Source organism: Lissotriton vulgaris, unplaced genomic scaffold (genome assembly GCF_964263255.1).
Source record: "Lissotriton vulgaris unplaced genomic scaffold, aLisVul1.2 SCAFFOLD_1241, whole genome shotgun sequence".
In the NCBI taxonomy this organism is placed as follows: domain Eukaryota; kingdom Metazoa; phylum Chordata; class Amphibia; order Caudata; family Salamandridae; genus Lissotriton; species Lissotriton vulgaris.
Window position 1 is genome coordinate 301,377 of NW_028252118.1, and position 17,477 is coordinate 318,853.

The 17,477-nt window shown below is 51.3% G+C and overlaps 1 protein-coding gene across 1 annotated transcript in view; it reads left to right on the plus strand.

The window, feature by feature from the left end:
• The window catches only part of LOC147662657 (protein PRRC2A-like), a gene marked incomplete at its 3' end in the record, with an annotated part of 660,467 nt that overhangs the window by 297,079 nt on the left and 345,911 nt on the right, over nt 1–17,477 (plus strand). The gene's annotated exons all lie outside the window — the stretch shown is intronic.

Consider the following 17,477-nt stretch of genomic DNA (forward strand, 5'->3'; position numbering starts at 1 on the left):
TTTGGTCAAAGGCTACAGCACTAATGACCCTTCCAGACCATACTCCGATTCAATGGACCTCCTGATTTTTATTTTTATTTTAAACTTAGTTCATTGGTTTTGTTTAAGACATACATAAATCAATGTTCGAGGCATGTGGGCTGCTGAATTCATATCTGTGCATAGATCGCCGCCTAGTGTTGGGTCCGGATGATTGCACATTGTTGTCCTGGAAGAGTCTTTGAAGAATCACGAGATAGGTGGCTCCTCACCTGGACTACAGTGCGCATGGGCATCCTCTCCATCCTCAATTGTTTTTTCCGCCATTGGGTTCGGATGTATATTTAACTCGAGTTCGGAGTCGATAAAAAACTTTATATTTGGCCAAAAGGCCTTTAGTTATTGTCGGTATTGTCTTTGCGATCGGTGCCCAGTACTTGTTCCAGCTCTATCCTCGAGCCGGACGTCAAGAAGAGCCGCGTGGCTTTTCAGCACTAGAGGCCCGGTCGACGCCAGAGGCCTTATCGACGATCCATTATGGAACGGAGCCCGTTCAAGAGATGTACCGTTTGCAACTCCAAGTATCCTTACATCGATATCCACCCGTATGCAACAAGTGCCTGTCTTCGGATCACGATGAAGCCAGCTGTATGGCTTGTTCTCGGTTCCGCTCCAAGAAGACGATTCGCCTTCGACGCCCAGCGTGAATGGAGGCCCAGCAGACGGCACCTGACCCGGTGAACATCTTCGATGCCGAGGAAGATGAGGGAGTCTAGCAGGAAGTTCAAGAGAACCTGTCTGATCCTGCATCGGAGATAGACTCCAGTTAAGATGCAGATGTGGAAATGGTCGTTAATGAAGACGTTGTCGACGAGGTAGGAGACAACGATGAGGCCTTTGGGGCCGTGGAAGATAGCTTGAGCGAGGAGCTAGGCCCATGCGTTGGTATGGGGGCCGAGACCAAAACACTCGATAAGGCTCAGGTCGAGGGATCGCCACATGGCCTTACCCAAGATCAAACACATAGTTCTACAGCCTCGCCTCAAGTCCCGGCTACGGACATTTCCAACGAGCCATCGGTTGAACGATTGAAATCTAAACCAAAAGCATCGGTGTCTACAAAACCGAAAGCGGCAGAAACAAAATCGAAACCGAAAGTACGTATTACTTTGGTCGGATCGAAGGCTTCTGAACCTTCGGCACCGACGAAACAGAAGAGTGTTATCGACCCGGAGAGGTCGCTGAAGGGTGTCGAGCCGAAGGCCGGGGCACCGAAGAAAATGGTAAACACAAACAAGGGACTCGAAACTCAGAACGTTCTCGATCCTAAACGTCGACTCGACAAGGCTAAGGGCAGGAAAGACCTCGAGTCCACGACTAGCTGTGGCTCTAAAGACCCCGCCGAGTCAACACAGCCATCTGCCTCTTTTTCGAAGCAGGTGTCGGACTCGCTGCAACGCATTAAAGAGAAGGCTATTGCTGTCGGACAGAAGGCCACTCTACCCCCAAAGCCGGTCAGTAAACCTCCAAAGTCGTCGGCACCGATTAAGTTCACACTGCCGCCGACAGTGGTACCTAAGGCGTTTGCCCCTAAGACGGGCGTCGAAGCGGCCAAAAAGATGTCCATGGGCCCAAAGCCTACAACTACGGAAGAGGCCACTAAGCATCGACAGCCTCTGCAGGAAGTTCAGTCGAGGCAATTCATCGACGCTGAGACTGGTAGACTTTCCATTTTCAAGCGAAAGATTGCCCCAGAACAGCCTATGGAGTCATATAAAATTCCATTGAAGAAAAAGAGGGATTCTGCAACGTCACCTTCTTTTTGAACCTCTACAACCATATGGACAAGACCCTGCTCCTATTTCACCCACACATTCAGATGTGGATGTAGGGGATGGTGACAATGAGGATTACAGTTATCCTGTAGACTCTGATCCAGAAGATCACACTGAACCCTGGACAGACGCTGTTGACCCAGGGGATCCACAAACTGTCCCGGACAGTCATGTCTATGCTATTAAAACCTCACCTACAGAAGACACGGCTGCATTTAATGCACTTATTGAGAGGGCAGCAAAAAATCATGATGTCCAGCTCCATGCTGACCCTATTGAAGCAGACTTTTTGTTTGACACCTTCTCAACCTCAGAGAGAACTGTCAAGACTCTACCCATGCTAAAAGGTGCCCTGAAACACGCTGGAGACATCTTTAAGGAGACCACAAGGGCAGTAAGCCCCAGAATTGAAAAAACGTATATCAAGGGACAGTTGCCGTTGGACTCTCTGGTTGTTTCCAATGCTCGTAGAAGAGCGAACTCGCAAACAACGGGTGATGCTCCTCCCCCTGACAAGGAATCTAAAGTGCTAGAAGCATCAGGGAAAAGGGTGGCAGCTCAAGCGGCCAATGTCTGGCGAATCTCCAACACACAGGCACTCTTAGCCAGATATGACGGGGCTCATTATGATACACTCGAGACCCTGTCACAACACTTGCCAGATGAGTATAAGGAGGCAGCAGAGATGCTAATACAAGAAGGGAAACTTATATCAAATGCATCTATTAAGTGTGCGCTAGACGCAGCTGACACTGCAGCCAGGGCGATTAATACAAGTGTTATGTTACGAAGGCACGCCTGGCTGAGAATCTCCGGCTTCAAGCCTGAGAGATACAAACCACCATACTCAATCAGCCGGTTAACCCTGATTACTTATTTGGCCAAGAAGTGGACACCACCTTAGAAAAAATTAAGAAGGACACAGAGGCTGCAAAGTCTATGGGGGCTCTACAGTCGCAGCAGTTCAGGGGTGGTTCTTTTCGTCGCTCCAACAATAGAGGAGCTTCCAGAGGCCATGTGTCCTAGCAGACACAATACAGTAAAGGAGGCACGCAGACCACCTACAACAAGAACAATAGGGGTGGATATCGTGGAAACAGCACCAAGGGCAGTGGTCGTGGAAGCAACAATTCCCGATCCTCCCCCACTAACAAACAGTGACGTCTTGTCACTGCCACCTGACCATACCACACCGGTCAGGGGGAGACTACAACAGTTGCTGCCGGTCTGGAAATCCATCACTACAGACAGGTGGGTGAGGCAGCTTATCCAGTACGGTTATTGTCTGGAGTTAACATCCACTCCACCCAATATACCCCCAAGACACCGTCCTATGTCCTCAGAGCATATACAGTTATTGCAGCAAGAGGTAGTCTGCATGCTGCAAAAAGGAGCCATAGAGCTCGTGCTTGTGGAACTAAGAGGTACAGGGGTGTACTCGCTGTACTTCTTGATCCCAAAAAAGGATGGGTCCCTCAGACCCATACTGGACCTCAGGCCCCTAAACCAGTACATCCTATCTGAACACTTTCACATGCTCACATTACAGCAGGTTCTACCGTTACTCAGTCAGGGAGATTTCCTTGCAACACTAGATCTGAAGGATGCATATTTCCATATACCGCTACACCTGTCACACAGAAAATATTTACCATTCAGGATCAGCATTATCAGTTCAAGGTCCTCCCTTTCGGAGTGACGACAGCACCCAGGGTGTTTACCAAGTGCCAGGCGACAGTGGCTGCACATCTACAGAGACAAAAACTTTCACGTCTACCCATATCTGGACGACTGGCTTATCCAAGCAAAGTCAGCCCAGCAATGTGCCACCCACATGTCCCACACCATTCACATTCTACACGATCTGGGTTTTTTACTGAATTATCCAAAGTCCCACCTTCAGCCCGCCCACGTACGGCAGTACTTGGGCGCGACAATAGACACACTGGCAGCCAAAGCACAGCCAAATTCAGTGAGGATCAACAGCATGCAATTGCTTATACAAAAATTCAAACCACAACACTCGCTTCCAGCACGAGTGTTCATGCAGTTGATAGGCATGATGGCCTCCTGCATCTTCATAGTCCCACACGCGAGACTACACATGCGTCCGCTTCAGGAGTGCTTGGCACGTCAGTGGAATCAGGCTCACGGACAATTGAAAGACCTAGTGTTGGTGACCGGTCGCGCATACAACTCTCTGCATTGGTGGAACCCACAAAACCTTTACAGGGGCCGACCGTTCCAAGAGCCTGTGCCACAGATTAAACTGACGACAGACGCATCTCTCCAGGGATGGGGACCTCATGTACTTCACTACACAGTGCAGGGACTATGGACAGCACAGCAGAAGAAGATGCACATCAACCTTCTGGAACTGATGGCTATATTCATGGCAATGAAAGCATTCAAAGTACATTTGTGCAACAAGGTAGTGTTGATCCGGACGGACATGACGGCCATGTACTACATACAGAAGCAGGGAGGTACACACTCTCCACAGTTGTCTCATCTGGCTCAGAGCATGTGGAAGTGGGCCATTCAGAGAAACATCTTCCTCATGGCAGAACACCTCCCAGGCATGGACAATCAGATGGCGGACCTGCTCAGCAGGCACAGCCACCAGATGCACGAGTGGGAGATACATCCATCAGTACTCCAACCGTACATCCAGCAATGGGGTCATCCAGAGATAGACCTGTTCGCCACAAGGGAAAATGCAAAATGCCAAAGCTTTGCCGCCAGGTTCCCACACCCACAGTCGCAGGGAAATGCGATATGGATGAACTGGTCAGGCATATTTGCGTACGCTTTTCCCCCAGCACCGCTAGTGGCACGCAAACTGAAGCAGCACTCGATGACTCTCATCCGGGGTGCTCTGACGTGGGCACGCCAACCATGGTACACCACCTTTCTAGAACTCTCCGTGGTACCGCATCAAAGGCTGCACCTCACGCCCAGGCTTTTGACGCAGAGCCATGGCGACATTCAGCATCCAGATCCGCAACAGCTCAACCTGTCGATCTGGCTCCTGAGGTCTTAGAATTTAGCTACCTCAACCTGCCTCCTGACTGTATGGATATCATAAGGGAGGCAAGAAAGCCCACCACTAGAGCTGGTTATGCGGCGAAATGGAAGCGGTTTGTCATTTATTGTGCCAACAACGACATTAATCCGCTAGATGCATCTACTCGCAACATCAACTGTTATCTGTTACATCTATACAAATGCAATCTGGCCTATGCTTCCATTCGTATACATTTATCCGCAATAGCAGCTTATCTCCAAAACGGGCAGCACCTCTCACTTTTCAGAGTGCCTGCCATCAAAGCTTTTCTGGAGGGACTCTAACGAGTTATTCCTCCCAGACACCCACTGTAGGAAGGTGGATATCTGACTATGGTTGCCCCCAACTTTTTGCCTGGTGTTTTGCTGGTTTTTCGACTTAGTTGACCTGGGGCCCTGCTATTCAGGACCCCAGGCCCACTGCTCTCTCTGTAAAATGGACTCCATGTACCTTAGGTACATATCTAATTGGATACTGAGTCACCTTATTAGTCCCTGTACAGTGTACCTTAGGTACCCAGGGCATAGGTGCACCCAGGGCCTACCAGGGGCTGCAGCATGTATTATGCCACCCCTGGCTGGCCACCCAAATCTGACACAACTGGCTGATCAATCAGCTGGGGCATGGTGGTGTAATCACTCTTTGCTTTAGATATAGTATCCCTATATCTAACCCTAAAATGGACACATATCCTCCTATCAGTCACTCCTATGGCAGGCCTTATCAATCCTGAAGGCAGAGTGCTTGGAATTATGTGAGATGGTGCTCTAGCATGAGCTGAGCCTATCTGCAGCTTTCGGAACCAAGTCCTTTAGCTGTTTCCATGATAACGCTATACCATATACTCTTAAATGCATTATAATCCTCGCGATTAAATGCTAACTCTGGCATAGCATTATCAAAACATGTCGAGTAAGGTGTCATACGAATTGGAATACTACCCCCTCACCAATTCTGGCGATGGGGGTAGCATTCCACCCTTCTAGAGGGACACGAGATGTATGTAACTGTGATCCCCGGTTAAAGTTAACTCGAGCCTCAGCATCACAAAATGGATGCTGCCACCACAGACACAGGTCTGATCTCCTGCTGCTGTAAGTCAACCGTTAGACCAGCTATCCTAGTAGCATGACAAGAGCAGTCTTTAGGCTAAACTCTAGAGGGCGTGTTAAGCCAGCTGTTATACCATCACATATACCCCTTGAACACCAAGTGAAAGGACACCACACAAGTTGTTATTGTGAGAAGTTGGCCCGATATGCAGCGTTCGCTATTCTAGCGACCGCTATGTATCGTTCCAAACGACCCTTATGGTGATTGGTTGTAAGTCAACCTTAGACCAGCTATCCTAGTAGCGTGGATACGAGCAGTCTTCGGGCTAAACTCTAGAGGGCGTGTTAAGCCAGCTGTTATACCATCACATACCCCTTGAACCCCAAGTGAAAGGACACCACACAAGTGTTATGAAAATAAACAGAATATTTATTAAGAATCACAACAGCCCTGGTCTCTTTATGAGGACAGGGTACTAAGCACAAACCAAAACTCTTAGGAAAATACTTCAAGTGCACAATTTAAACAAGTGTCCGAGGACACGGAAAGTTTAGTGGTCTCGGGCGGACCCGATAAGGCAAGTCGGAAGCGAGGGACTCTGGACCCTAGAGTAAGGAGTCTATGCAGGCACCGAAATGCCGAAGTTACCTAGCCACGAGGGCTGCGGCTGCACAAGTCTTACAGGCGTCGGGGTCTTCGCTGACGAGCCAGGAGCCGGAAGAAAAGGAGTTGCTGGCCGGCGACCAGTGCTGAATAGTTCGTAGAGATCCAAGCCTGGATCAGAGATCGTTGATACCTGAAAGCAGAGGGGACCAAGTTCGTACTACTAGCCAGTAGTCAGAGGGTACCAGGAAGGCACCGGTTGGCCGTCACCTCGACTAGGTGAGTGGGCGACGCTAGGCTCTGCAGTCTCACGGACCAGGAGGCGTTGTCGGCGACCAGGATGGAGGTGCGAGCTGTCCCACGGAGGTTGATGCTGTCGGCGTCGCTGGTCCCAGGATTGGGGCAACAAGCCTTGGCAGATTTCAGGACCACGTGGTGGGCCTAAAATGGCGTCTTGAGTGGACCAGGAGGGTCCGGGGTACTTCTCTCAAAGATGGAAGCAAAGGCCAGTCTGGAGCAACCAGACCAGCAGCGTTTGGTTGTCGGATGTTGTCAAAGAAGGGCACAAGCCAGCGGCTAGTGACCAGACAACGTGCTGAGCAGCGAGCAGAAGGGCCCCACGCAGATCGTGGAGATGCTGGGAGACTGCACTTCGGTGCTGGAGCTGCTCCGGGTCGGGGCTTCTCGGACCCCAGAGCACTCACCAGAGAATTGCTTCGATGGTCGTGCTGATTTAAGAAAGCGTGCAGGTTTTGAGGATGGCCGGTCCCTCGAGGTCTCGTCGCACCCACAGATCACAGCTGAGCTGACGATGTGGGTAGAGGTCAGAGGTGCCAGGGAAGCCCGTTCTCGTCGAGCTGGGCCGTCTGATTCCTTGAGGAAGGACTTGCAGCAAACCGCAGAGTTCTTAGATGGTGCCCGCTGGTGCAGGGTGACTACTCCTTAGCCACAAGGGAGAAATCTTGAGAAGAGTCGCGAAGTCCTTTCGTAGAAAGTATTCTTGATTCAAAGATGATCTAATTTGGAAGGGTCCCCGCTCCGGCCTTTATCCTAAAGAAAGGGGTGGGTACATGACTAGGTCCTGCCCTAAGGGTGGGACCAGGAAGGGGGTAGTTACACCCCTCTCCCCTGCCGGGCTGTCCCCAGGTCAGGGGCTGGCGCCCCTGGAACTGGTTCTGACCGGCAGATGCGTAGTGAGCACCGGGGTGCCACTCCGCAGTCACCTTCTCGCAAAGCCCTACCTACCCAGAATACACAAACCCTGTCTGGGACGGTGCGAACACCGCCCTTGACAGGAAACCCTTTGTCCAAGCTCTCCTCGCTTGGAAGGACTCCCAGCAGCAGGAGGTCAGACTCGTGTCTGTGGTGGCAGCCTCCATTTTGTGGAGCTGAGGCTTTAGTTAACTTTAACCGGGGTTCACAGTTACATACATGTCGTGTCCCTCTAGAAGGGCGGAATGCTAACCTCGTCGCCAGAATTGGTGAGGGGGTAGCATCCCGATTAGTATGACACCTTACTCGACATGTCTTGATAACGCAATACCGAAGTTACCGATATGGTACGCGTTATCATGGAACAGCCATTGGGTCTTGGTTCCGCCAGCTGCAACCGGGCTCGGCACGGGCCAGAACCCAATACACACGATTCCAAGCACTCTGCCTTCAGGATTGTCAAGGCCTGCCATAGGAGTGTCTGATAGGAACTCGGGTGTCCATTGTATGGTTAGATATAGGGCTACTATACCTAAAGCAACGAGCGGGTACGCTACGTTGCCCCAGCTGTCGTGCAGCCAGTTGTGTCAGATTTAGATGGCCATCCAGGGGCGGCATAATACATGCTTCAGCCCCTGGTAGGCCCCGGGTACACCGATGCCCTGAGTTACAGGGTCTGACAGGGTGGCCCAGTTCCAATTGGGTAATGCACCTAAGGTACACGCATCAATTTAGAGAGAGAACAGCTAGGCTGTGGGTCTGATTAGCAGGCCCACAGCCCGAGGAAGTCGTAAACCAGTGAAACAGAAGCAAAAAGTCCGGGTGATCATAGGATTGCAGACCCTACTCTCCTACAGTTATGAAAATAAAGTATATTTATTTAGAACACAACAGCACTGGACTCTTTATGAGGACAGGGCGATAAGCACAACACAAAGCTCTTAAGAAAATACTGAAAGTCGCACAATTTACACAAATGCCCGAGGGGCACGAAAAACCATATACTCTAAAAGTGGAATGCGAAATTACTAGCAGCTACTGAACCTTCAGATTACTAGCAGGAGGCCTAGGGAGATCGGGTGCAGAGTGTGCACTCTCACGCGGGATGCGGGACAAAGTCTATGGATGCTAGATTTCGTAAAGTTAGTGTTATCGGACGAATCCGACTAGGTAGAGCTGAAACGAAAAAGGATCTGGACCTTTGGATAGTTAAGCTATGCTGGAGCACTGAAGTGCTGAGTTTACCTAGCCCAGGGGCTGCGGATGCATAGGTCTGAAAAGACGTCGGGAATCCTCGTTGCAGTCTATGGAGCCTGAAAGAAGAAGTTGCTGGCAGGCGACCAGTAATGAAGTTCGAAGTGATCCAAGCCTGGATCGAAGATGGAAGACACCTGTAAGCAGAGGGGACCAAGTTCTGAATCACTAGCCAGTGATTAGATGGGCACCAGGATGGCACCGGATGAAGTCACCTCGACCTGGTGAGTGGGCGACGCTGGGCTCTGCAGTCTCACGGACCAGGAGGCGTTGTCGGCGACCAGGATGGAGGTGCGAGCTGTCCCACGATGGTATCTGCTGTCGACATCGCTGGACCCAGGATTGGGGCAACAAGTCTTGGCAAATGCAAGCCCACGCGGTGGACTTAGAATGGCGTCTGGAGTGGACCAGGAGGGTCCGGGGTGCTCCTCTGTTGGAGGGGAGCAAGGGCCAGTCTGGAGCAACCAGACCAGCATTGGAAATGTCGTTCGTCGTTGGGAAGGCCACAAGCCAGCAGGCAAGTAGCCTGACAACGCGGTGAGCAGCAAAGAGCAGAAGGGCCCCCCGCAGATCTCGTGGATGCTGGGGGGCTGAACTTCGGTGCTGGAGCTGCTCAGGGTTGGGGCTTCTCACACCCCAAAGCACTCACTCGAGGATCCCTCGGCGGTCGTGCTGGGCAAGCGTTGTGCAGTCCTGAAGATGGCCGGTCCCTCGAGGTCTCGTCACACCCACGAATCTCAGCTGGGCTGATGATGCAGGTAGAGGTCAGAGTTGCCAGGGAAGCCGGTTCTGGTCGAGCTGGGCAGTCTTGACCCGGAGGAGAGACTTACAGCAAACCGCGATGCTTGGATGGTGCCTGCGGGTGCAGGGTGGCTACTCCTTAGCCACAAGGGAGAGTCTTCTGAAAGGTTCAAGAGTTCTTTCGTGGAAAGTCATCAAGATTCGGAATTATCTAATTTTGGAAGGGGTCTCCGCTCCCACCTTCATACTAAAGAAAGGGGCTGGTACGGGACTAGGTCCTGCCCATGGGTGGGACCAGGAAGGGGGGTGGTTACACCCCTCTCCCATGCCGGACTTTCCCCAGCTCAGGGGCTGGTGTGCCCCTGGAACCGGTTCAGACTGGCAGATGCATAGTGAGCACCGGGGTGCCACTTGCAGTCACCTTCCTTTCTCTTCCAGGGGATCCTCACCAAAGTCATAAGCACTGAATATTCCCGCCCATGTGCGGGACCCCGGAAACAATATAAAAATATATATGTATAAAACACATATATCTCGCTCCACATATATGTATGAACATATATAATTTTTCTCAAATCAATGCAGCCCCAAAACTGAGGCTAAACAATGCAAACACATATACATGAACTGCAATTAGTAAGGAATCAAAAAACACATTAGGTCAAAAAACCCTTGAACTTTGTGTTTTAATGAGTCAAACCACTCATAAATCCTGAAAATTGCTTATAAATAGACATTGTTAGCCCTCAGGCTGCATTGCAAAACAATAGCATAGAAAATGAAACCATTTTCACAATAACTGGCACCGTGCCTTTAAGGCAGCCATGACCCCAGGCTTCCCATCATGCCTCAGGTGTGACAGTTAGGTCAGTTGTTCTTTCCGGCTCCTTCAGTCAGGACCCTGGTGAAACAGCTCCTTTCTTTTTTGGCTTTCTGTCAAAAAATATTCAACTTTAACTACAATTTTTGCCTTCACTCGACGTCTTTTTGACAGAGTGTTGCTTAAACCTTTTTTAGGCTTAAAAAAGGTATTTTTTCTGTCAAGGATGCCTCTCTTTGACAACTGTCCTTCATGTGGAAGGAAAAAGGCGAAGTCTGATACTCATTCAGTCTGTATCCTGTGCCTACCGGAATCTCATTCCTCTAAAACCTGTGAACACTGCCAGGTTTTAACTTCCAGGACTCTTAAAGATCGGGAGAGGATTAGAGTTTATGGGCTTTCTGAGAGAGGAAGATCTCCCAAGAAGCAGAAAAGTCGGAAGACGCGGTCGACGTCGAGAGGAGCCCCGACTGGTTCACATTCGACGTCGGGATCGGCGTTGGAGAAGCAGTCGACGGCGACGAAGAAGATGTCTTCAGCGTCTACGTCTAAGGTACCCCCGCTTCAGTCAGCGTCGAGGGACAGGTCACCGTCCAGGCGGAAGAGCCCCACGGCGAGCCGTATGACGTCGAAACAGCATCGTCATGCTGTGACGTCGAGGCATTCTCCGTCGACGCCAGGCCATCGGCGTTCGGCGTCGAGTCATCCTCCGTCGACGACTAGTCATGGTCGTTCGACGTCGAGGGAGCCTCTGTCGACACATCGGTCGACGTCGAAGCAGCCTACGTCAACGCCTGGGCAAGAGCGTTCGACGTCGAAGCGGCATTCGGAGTCGAGGCATGCCCAGTCGCCGTCGAGTCAACGGCGATCGGCGTCGAAACAGCCTCCATCGACGTCGAGCAGACAACCGTCGACGTCGAAGAAAAGTCATCGCCACCCGAGGTCGACGTTGGAGAAATCACGGTCGACTTCGAGGGAACGCCTTCCTGCTCGGCACTCGGTGTCGATACGACCTCCGTCAAGGGATCAGCAAAGATCCAGGGAGCGAAGTTCTTCGCAGCCACAGAACGTTACTCCTACAAGGTCAAAGGAGAGGTCGCCTGTGAATCAGGTGGTTCAGGACAAGGAGAGTGACTCATTGGGCCAGACTCACGACCTAAGGCCACAGTTAGGTTCTCCAGGTTCAGCATCGGCTGCGGAGGTGGAACAATCTCCAGTGCAGGATCCGCCTGCCAAGAGACGGAGGATTGCAGAAGAAAGATCTCGGTCGAGGTCTTCGTCTGGATCTCTGGTGAGTCTTTCCTCATCCTCCTCATCATCTCGGAGTGGCAGATCTTCGGATGAACAAAGCGGCGCATCTAATAGGGGGAGGTCCAAATCCCCTGCAAGATTGCAACAGAAACAAACGGATCAACCTCCACAGTCACGTACACCAGTGAAGGACTCCATCCACAAATCTCCTTCTATTCATCTTTCCCCAAGGTGGAATAGAACTCTTCACCACTGGGCAAAGGACAAGGAGACGGCAGATCGCCTAAAGCGATATCGAGACAAGCCTCTTCCCCGCAGAGAACGGTCTCGTTCTAGGCACTCAAGTACAAGGCATTCTCGTCACAGATAGCGGTCACGTTCTGAGTCGCGCTCAAACAGGAGATCTAGGTCCAGGAGGGCACGTAGCTCTTCAAGTTCGTCGAACACGATCTCACAGGGAGTACTCCCCGACTCTTACAAACAGTCCATGCTCGAGAGTATCTCCAACGGAAGATATTTTCTCGTTCCAAGATATCTTGGGCAGGGGAGCCCTGAAGCTTGGAGTACCAATGACAACTCCACAAATCAAGACGACTGTCATATTTGAAACCCTGCAACACAGAACAGCACCCAAACCATTGTTGCCGATGATTCCGGGTATAATGGAACCTGTGAACGAAGTCTTCCTCACTCCGGCTACGGTGAAGTCCATTCCAGCGAGGATTCTCAAAAAGTATCGTCCTCCGGAAGAGGATCCTCTGTTCCTCAAAGCTGACCCCCCGCCATACTCAGTTATAATCACGGCGGCAAGAAAATCCAATGCGGTGGCTTCCTCATCCACTGTCCCTCCGGATAAGGAAAGCAAGGTGCAAGACTCATGGGGGAGAAGGGTGTGTAACACCTCAGCCTCTTTCCTCAAGGTCTCAAATGCGGAAGCCCTACTCAGCAGGTATGACTGGTCTCTGTGGGACTCACTTCAGAGGTTTACCGCAAAACGTCCTCAGGAAGATAGGAAGGACTTTGAGGAGGTTCTGATGGAGGGCAGTCAAGTCTCCAATCAGATTATAGGGGCGGCAGCAGATGGAGCAACACTGGCGGCGCATGGCTATGTGCACGGAGTTACAGCAAGGAGAACATCTTGGTTGCCCCAGTATTGGAACTTTCATAGATTCCCATGCTTTGTATCATTCCCCGTCGTCGGAATGGGAGCCTCGGTACATAATAAAAAACCATAGTAGTAAGCACAAAGTGAAAAAATAGGCCTAGGCCTCATCTCATTTTGTAGCTTATCCACCTCTTTTTGTAAAAGAGACCAAATTTCTGCAGCAGCCAATCAGAGCAGCCTCACCCCATAGAACCTTCCTGAGAGAAGCTCAGAGCCTCAGATTTTCTACCGCACGTTGTGCAAGGGAGTCTCCATTGAGCTCTGCTCAGTTTTCTTCAGTTTTTTCTTCAACTACTTGGATTTTTTCTCAGCATGTCGGAGAGGAAAGCCCTTTTTAGAGCCTGTGCCACCTGCTCTAAGAAGAGGTTGTTTGTCGAGGATAAACATGAGGATTGTATTTACTGTTTGTATCCGGACCATGTTCCAACTGACTGTCCGATTTGCAGATCCTTCTCAGCCAAGACCCAGAGGGACAGGGAAGGACGTCTCCTCACATGGCTCCAGAAGGTGAAAGACCGAAAAGACATCATCTCTTCGGACAGTGAGGGCTCCTCGTCTATGGTGTCATCCAGAAGGTCTCAAAAAAGGGGTAGGTCCCCCCTTTCTGCTTCAGACGAGTCCCATCACAAGGCCTTACCAGGGACCTCTGACAGGTCTGCCAGGCCGGCTGCCCAAAAATCTCCTCACCGAGGTGAAAAGGAGAGGCAGGGTAAGCCTGAGGAACTTCTGGCCTCGAAAAAGGTGAGAAAGGCTTCTACAGTCTCTTCACCTTCTTCAGAAACGGATCGTGGGGTCAAAAAGCCCTCAACCCCGACTCCAGAGGTCGCTTCAGACAAGAAGCAGAAGCCGTCGACGACTAAACTCCCAGGTACGTCGTCTACGAGCGTAAAAAAGGACAGCTCTGCCAAGGTTGCCTCGTCGACGGGCTCGTCGACGACGGCTGCGTCGACGCCTACACCGTCGACTGTTTTCAAGGCTCCGGAATCCTGCTCGTCGTCGACGAGAGTGACCACCTCCACGTCGACGACCATGTCTGCAAAGCTGCCGTCGACGGCTGTGTCGTCGACGAGAACGACTTCGACGACGACGATGTCGACGACGCCGGTTGCCATGTTGATGACGACGAGCTCGTCGACGGTCCCGTCGACGATTCCACCATCGTCGACGATGAGCTTCACCTCGTCGACGACGCTATCCTCGTCGACGAAGACAGTTTCTATATCTACTCTTACACTGTCGACACAGACACAGAAGACCTTCCCGTCGACGACGGCCTCGTCGACGAGGGCCTCGTCGACGACGACCTCGTCGACGAGGGAAATGTCGGGAAAACAAGTTTTTTCGCGGAAAAGGAAGCAGATCACGCCAGAGATGACGTCTCCTCGCCAGGTGCAGAAGCTACCACCATCACTACTATTGGAGGATGACTCTGAGGAAGAGACTTTCAGTGACTTTGGGCAGGCCTATAGCCCTTCTGACCTCCAGGTTAAGGTGCAGGAGTTTAGCTCTGAGGAGGAGCAGATGGAACGGCAACACTATGCTCCAGAGCATTATTATGAGGAGGAACATACTGCTACCAGGCACGTGCCTCCGCAACAACCGATGCGTCAGTTACCGGAGGGTATGGTGGCAATACCATCCACTTTAGTGGCGGATTTACAACTTATGTTGCGTGATTACCTCCGCCTCAGACATTACGTCCGGTGGCAGACCATTCTTTACCCCCAAGAGAGCGTGCCACTGCGCTGGAAGTGCGCCCTCAGGAGGTAGTACAGGTGCAAGACACTGATGATGATAATGACGCTGCGTCTTCAGATGCAGACCAGCAAGTGGATCCTGATCAAGATCAACAGGCTCCATGGAATACTGCGGACCCTATCGATCCGGATAACACCGACCCGGATAATATAACTTCGCCTCCAGCGGATGTTGGAGGGTTTCACAATTTAATGGACAGGGCATCCAAGAGATTTGGCCTCCCAGTGACCACAGTGCAATCGGATTGCTTTTTGTATGACTTTAAAGAACCTTTCAGGAAGTCAGTGAGGTCCATTCCAATCATTGAGCATGTCTGGTCTGAGGGCTTGAAGGCTATGCATAATCCGGCCACAGTCCTCCCGGTGCTACCAAGACTGGAAAAGAAATACAAGGCACCTGATGGCAGTCCAGCATGTTTACTTGGCCAACCGAAACCGGATTCGGTCATTTCGCAGGCTGCCCAGAGCAAGTCCAAGAATCCTTCAGCACCGATGACTACGCCGCCGGATAAGGAGGGCAGGCGCCTAGACAATGTGGGCAAGAGATTTTCAGCTATGGCCAGTCTTCTGGTTAGGGCAGCCAATGCGTTAGCGATTCTGGGACGCTATGATCGACAAATGTGGTGCGATCTTGCCCCATTTGTAGACGAACTGCAGGATTCGTCTAAGGAGGATGTGAAGAAAATTTTGCTCGAAGGAGAGCGAGCCTCTTCGGAGGTCATTGATGTGGCAATGGATATTGCAACCACCGCATTCCGAGCGCTAGCCGGCTCGGCGGTTCTGCGACGCCAGGGGTGGTTAAAGGCCACATGGTTCAGACAGGAGGTTCAGAATAAGATCTTGGATCTTCCATATGACGGTGAGATGCTATTTGGCAAGCACGTCGATGAGGCCCTGCAAGGAATCAAAAAGGACACGGATACAGCTAAGTCCTTGGGTACATTGCAGTATCGTAAGGTGCCCTTCAGAGGAGCTAGAGGAAGAGGTTTTTCTTCTTATCGTGGAGGTAATCAAAATCGCTACTCTTCTGGTTCTCAGTCCAGCCAGTCGTACAAGCCACAATACTCTCAAAGAGGCTCTTTCTCTCGCCAGCAGCCTAAAGGACGTCAGGGGCAGCAGAGGAGAGACAACACAAGGAAACAATAGCGGCCAGGTGGCTCTTTCCACTGTTCCTGTCCCCTCATTCACACCTGTGGGGGGCAGGATTTCCCATTGCCTACACAACTGGATGATGATTACATCGGATCAGTGGGTCCTCCAAATTGTCAGAGAAGGACACACATTGGAGTTTCAGGACCTTCCTCCAACAAGAGCGCCGGATGCCTTCCCTCCGAAACATCTCAAGCTCCTTCATCTCGAAGCCCACCAACTTTTCACCAAGGGGGCAGTAGAGCCTGTACCCCTTTCGCAGAAGGGGAAAGGGTTCTATTCCAGGTTCTTCCTGGTTCGGAAGACAAGGAACAAATGGCGTCCAATTTTAGATCTACGGCAGCTCAACACTTATCTCGTGAAGTTGTCCTTCAGGATGGTCACTCTTCAGGACATCCTTCGTCTGCTCAATCCAGGGGATTGTATGGCGACCCTCGATTTGGAGGACGCCTACTTTCACGTTCCTATCCATCCAGCTCACAGGCAATATCTGCGTTTTACAGTGGACAAGAGTCACTTTCAATTCAAGGTACTGCCATTTGGTCTCCGATCCGCCCCACGGATCTTCACAAAGGTTCTTGCTCCGGTGGCAGCTTTTCTCAGAAAACAAGCTATTCAGGTGTTTCCATACCTGGACGATTGGCTGCTGAAAGCTCCATCTCTTCAAGAAGCGTCCAGTGCAGTCCGGACGTGCAAGGATCTGTTCGAGCGGCTAGGTCTTCGACTCAACAGGGAGAAATCGGTCTTATACCCATCAAGGTCAGCAAGGTTCCTAGGAGCCATCCTAAACACGGACACTTGCTTAGCCCTTCCATCGGAGGAGCGCCAGACCAAACTAATGTGTTCAGCTCGTCTTCTCCAATCTCGAAAGACACTGACAGTTCGCAAATACAAATCACTGCTCGGATCGATTTCATCTTGCATTCCTTTAGTTCCGCACTGCAGGCTCAGAATGCGCCCACTACAAGAACAACTGGACAGACAGTGGCGGCAGGTCACAGGATCCTTCGACGACAAGCTTGTCGTTACCAAAGAAATGAGAAAAGCAGGCGGCTGGTGGCTGGAAAAAGACAATCTTTCCAGGGGCCTATCGTTCCTCATTCCTCCATCTCCCCTGATTGTAACAACGGATGCTTCCATGGAAGGATGGGGAGCGGTCCTCCAGGAGCTGAAGGTCAGCGGTCACTGGAGTCCAGTGCAACGCAAGTTCCATATCAACCTCCTGGAACTTCTCGCGATCCGCTTGGCTCTTCAAGCTTTTCTTCCGAGAATTCAAAACAGGACAGTGCTGGTCCGTACGGACAACACTACGGCCATGCACTACATAAACAAACAGGGTGGCACAAGATCCTCCACCCTCTCCAAGGAAGCCCAAACGATATGGAACTGGTTGATACGAAACAACGTCTCACTCTCAGCGGAACATCTAGCGGGGACACTCAATGTCAAGGCGGACGCTTTGAGTCGTCAGAGGACAGTCTCTCACGAGTGGGAACTGGATCAGACCGTTCTGGAGGAAATCTTTGCTCGTTGGGGGACACCATCAATCGACCTGTTTGCGACTCCCCAGAACGCCAAATGCCTGTCCTTC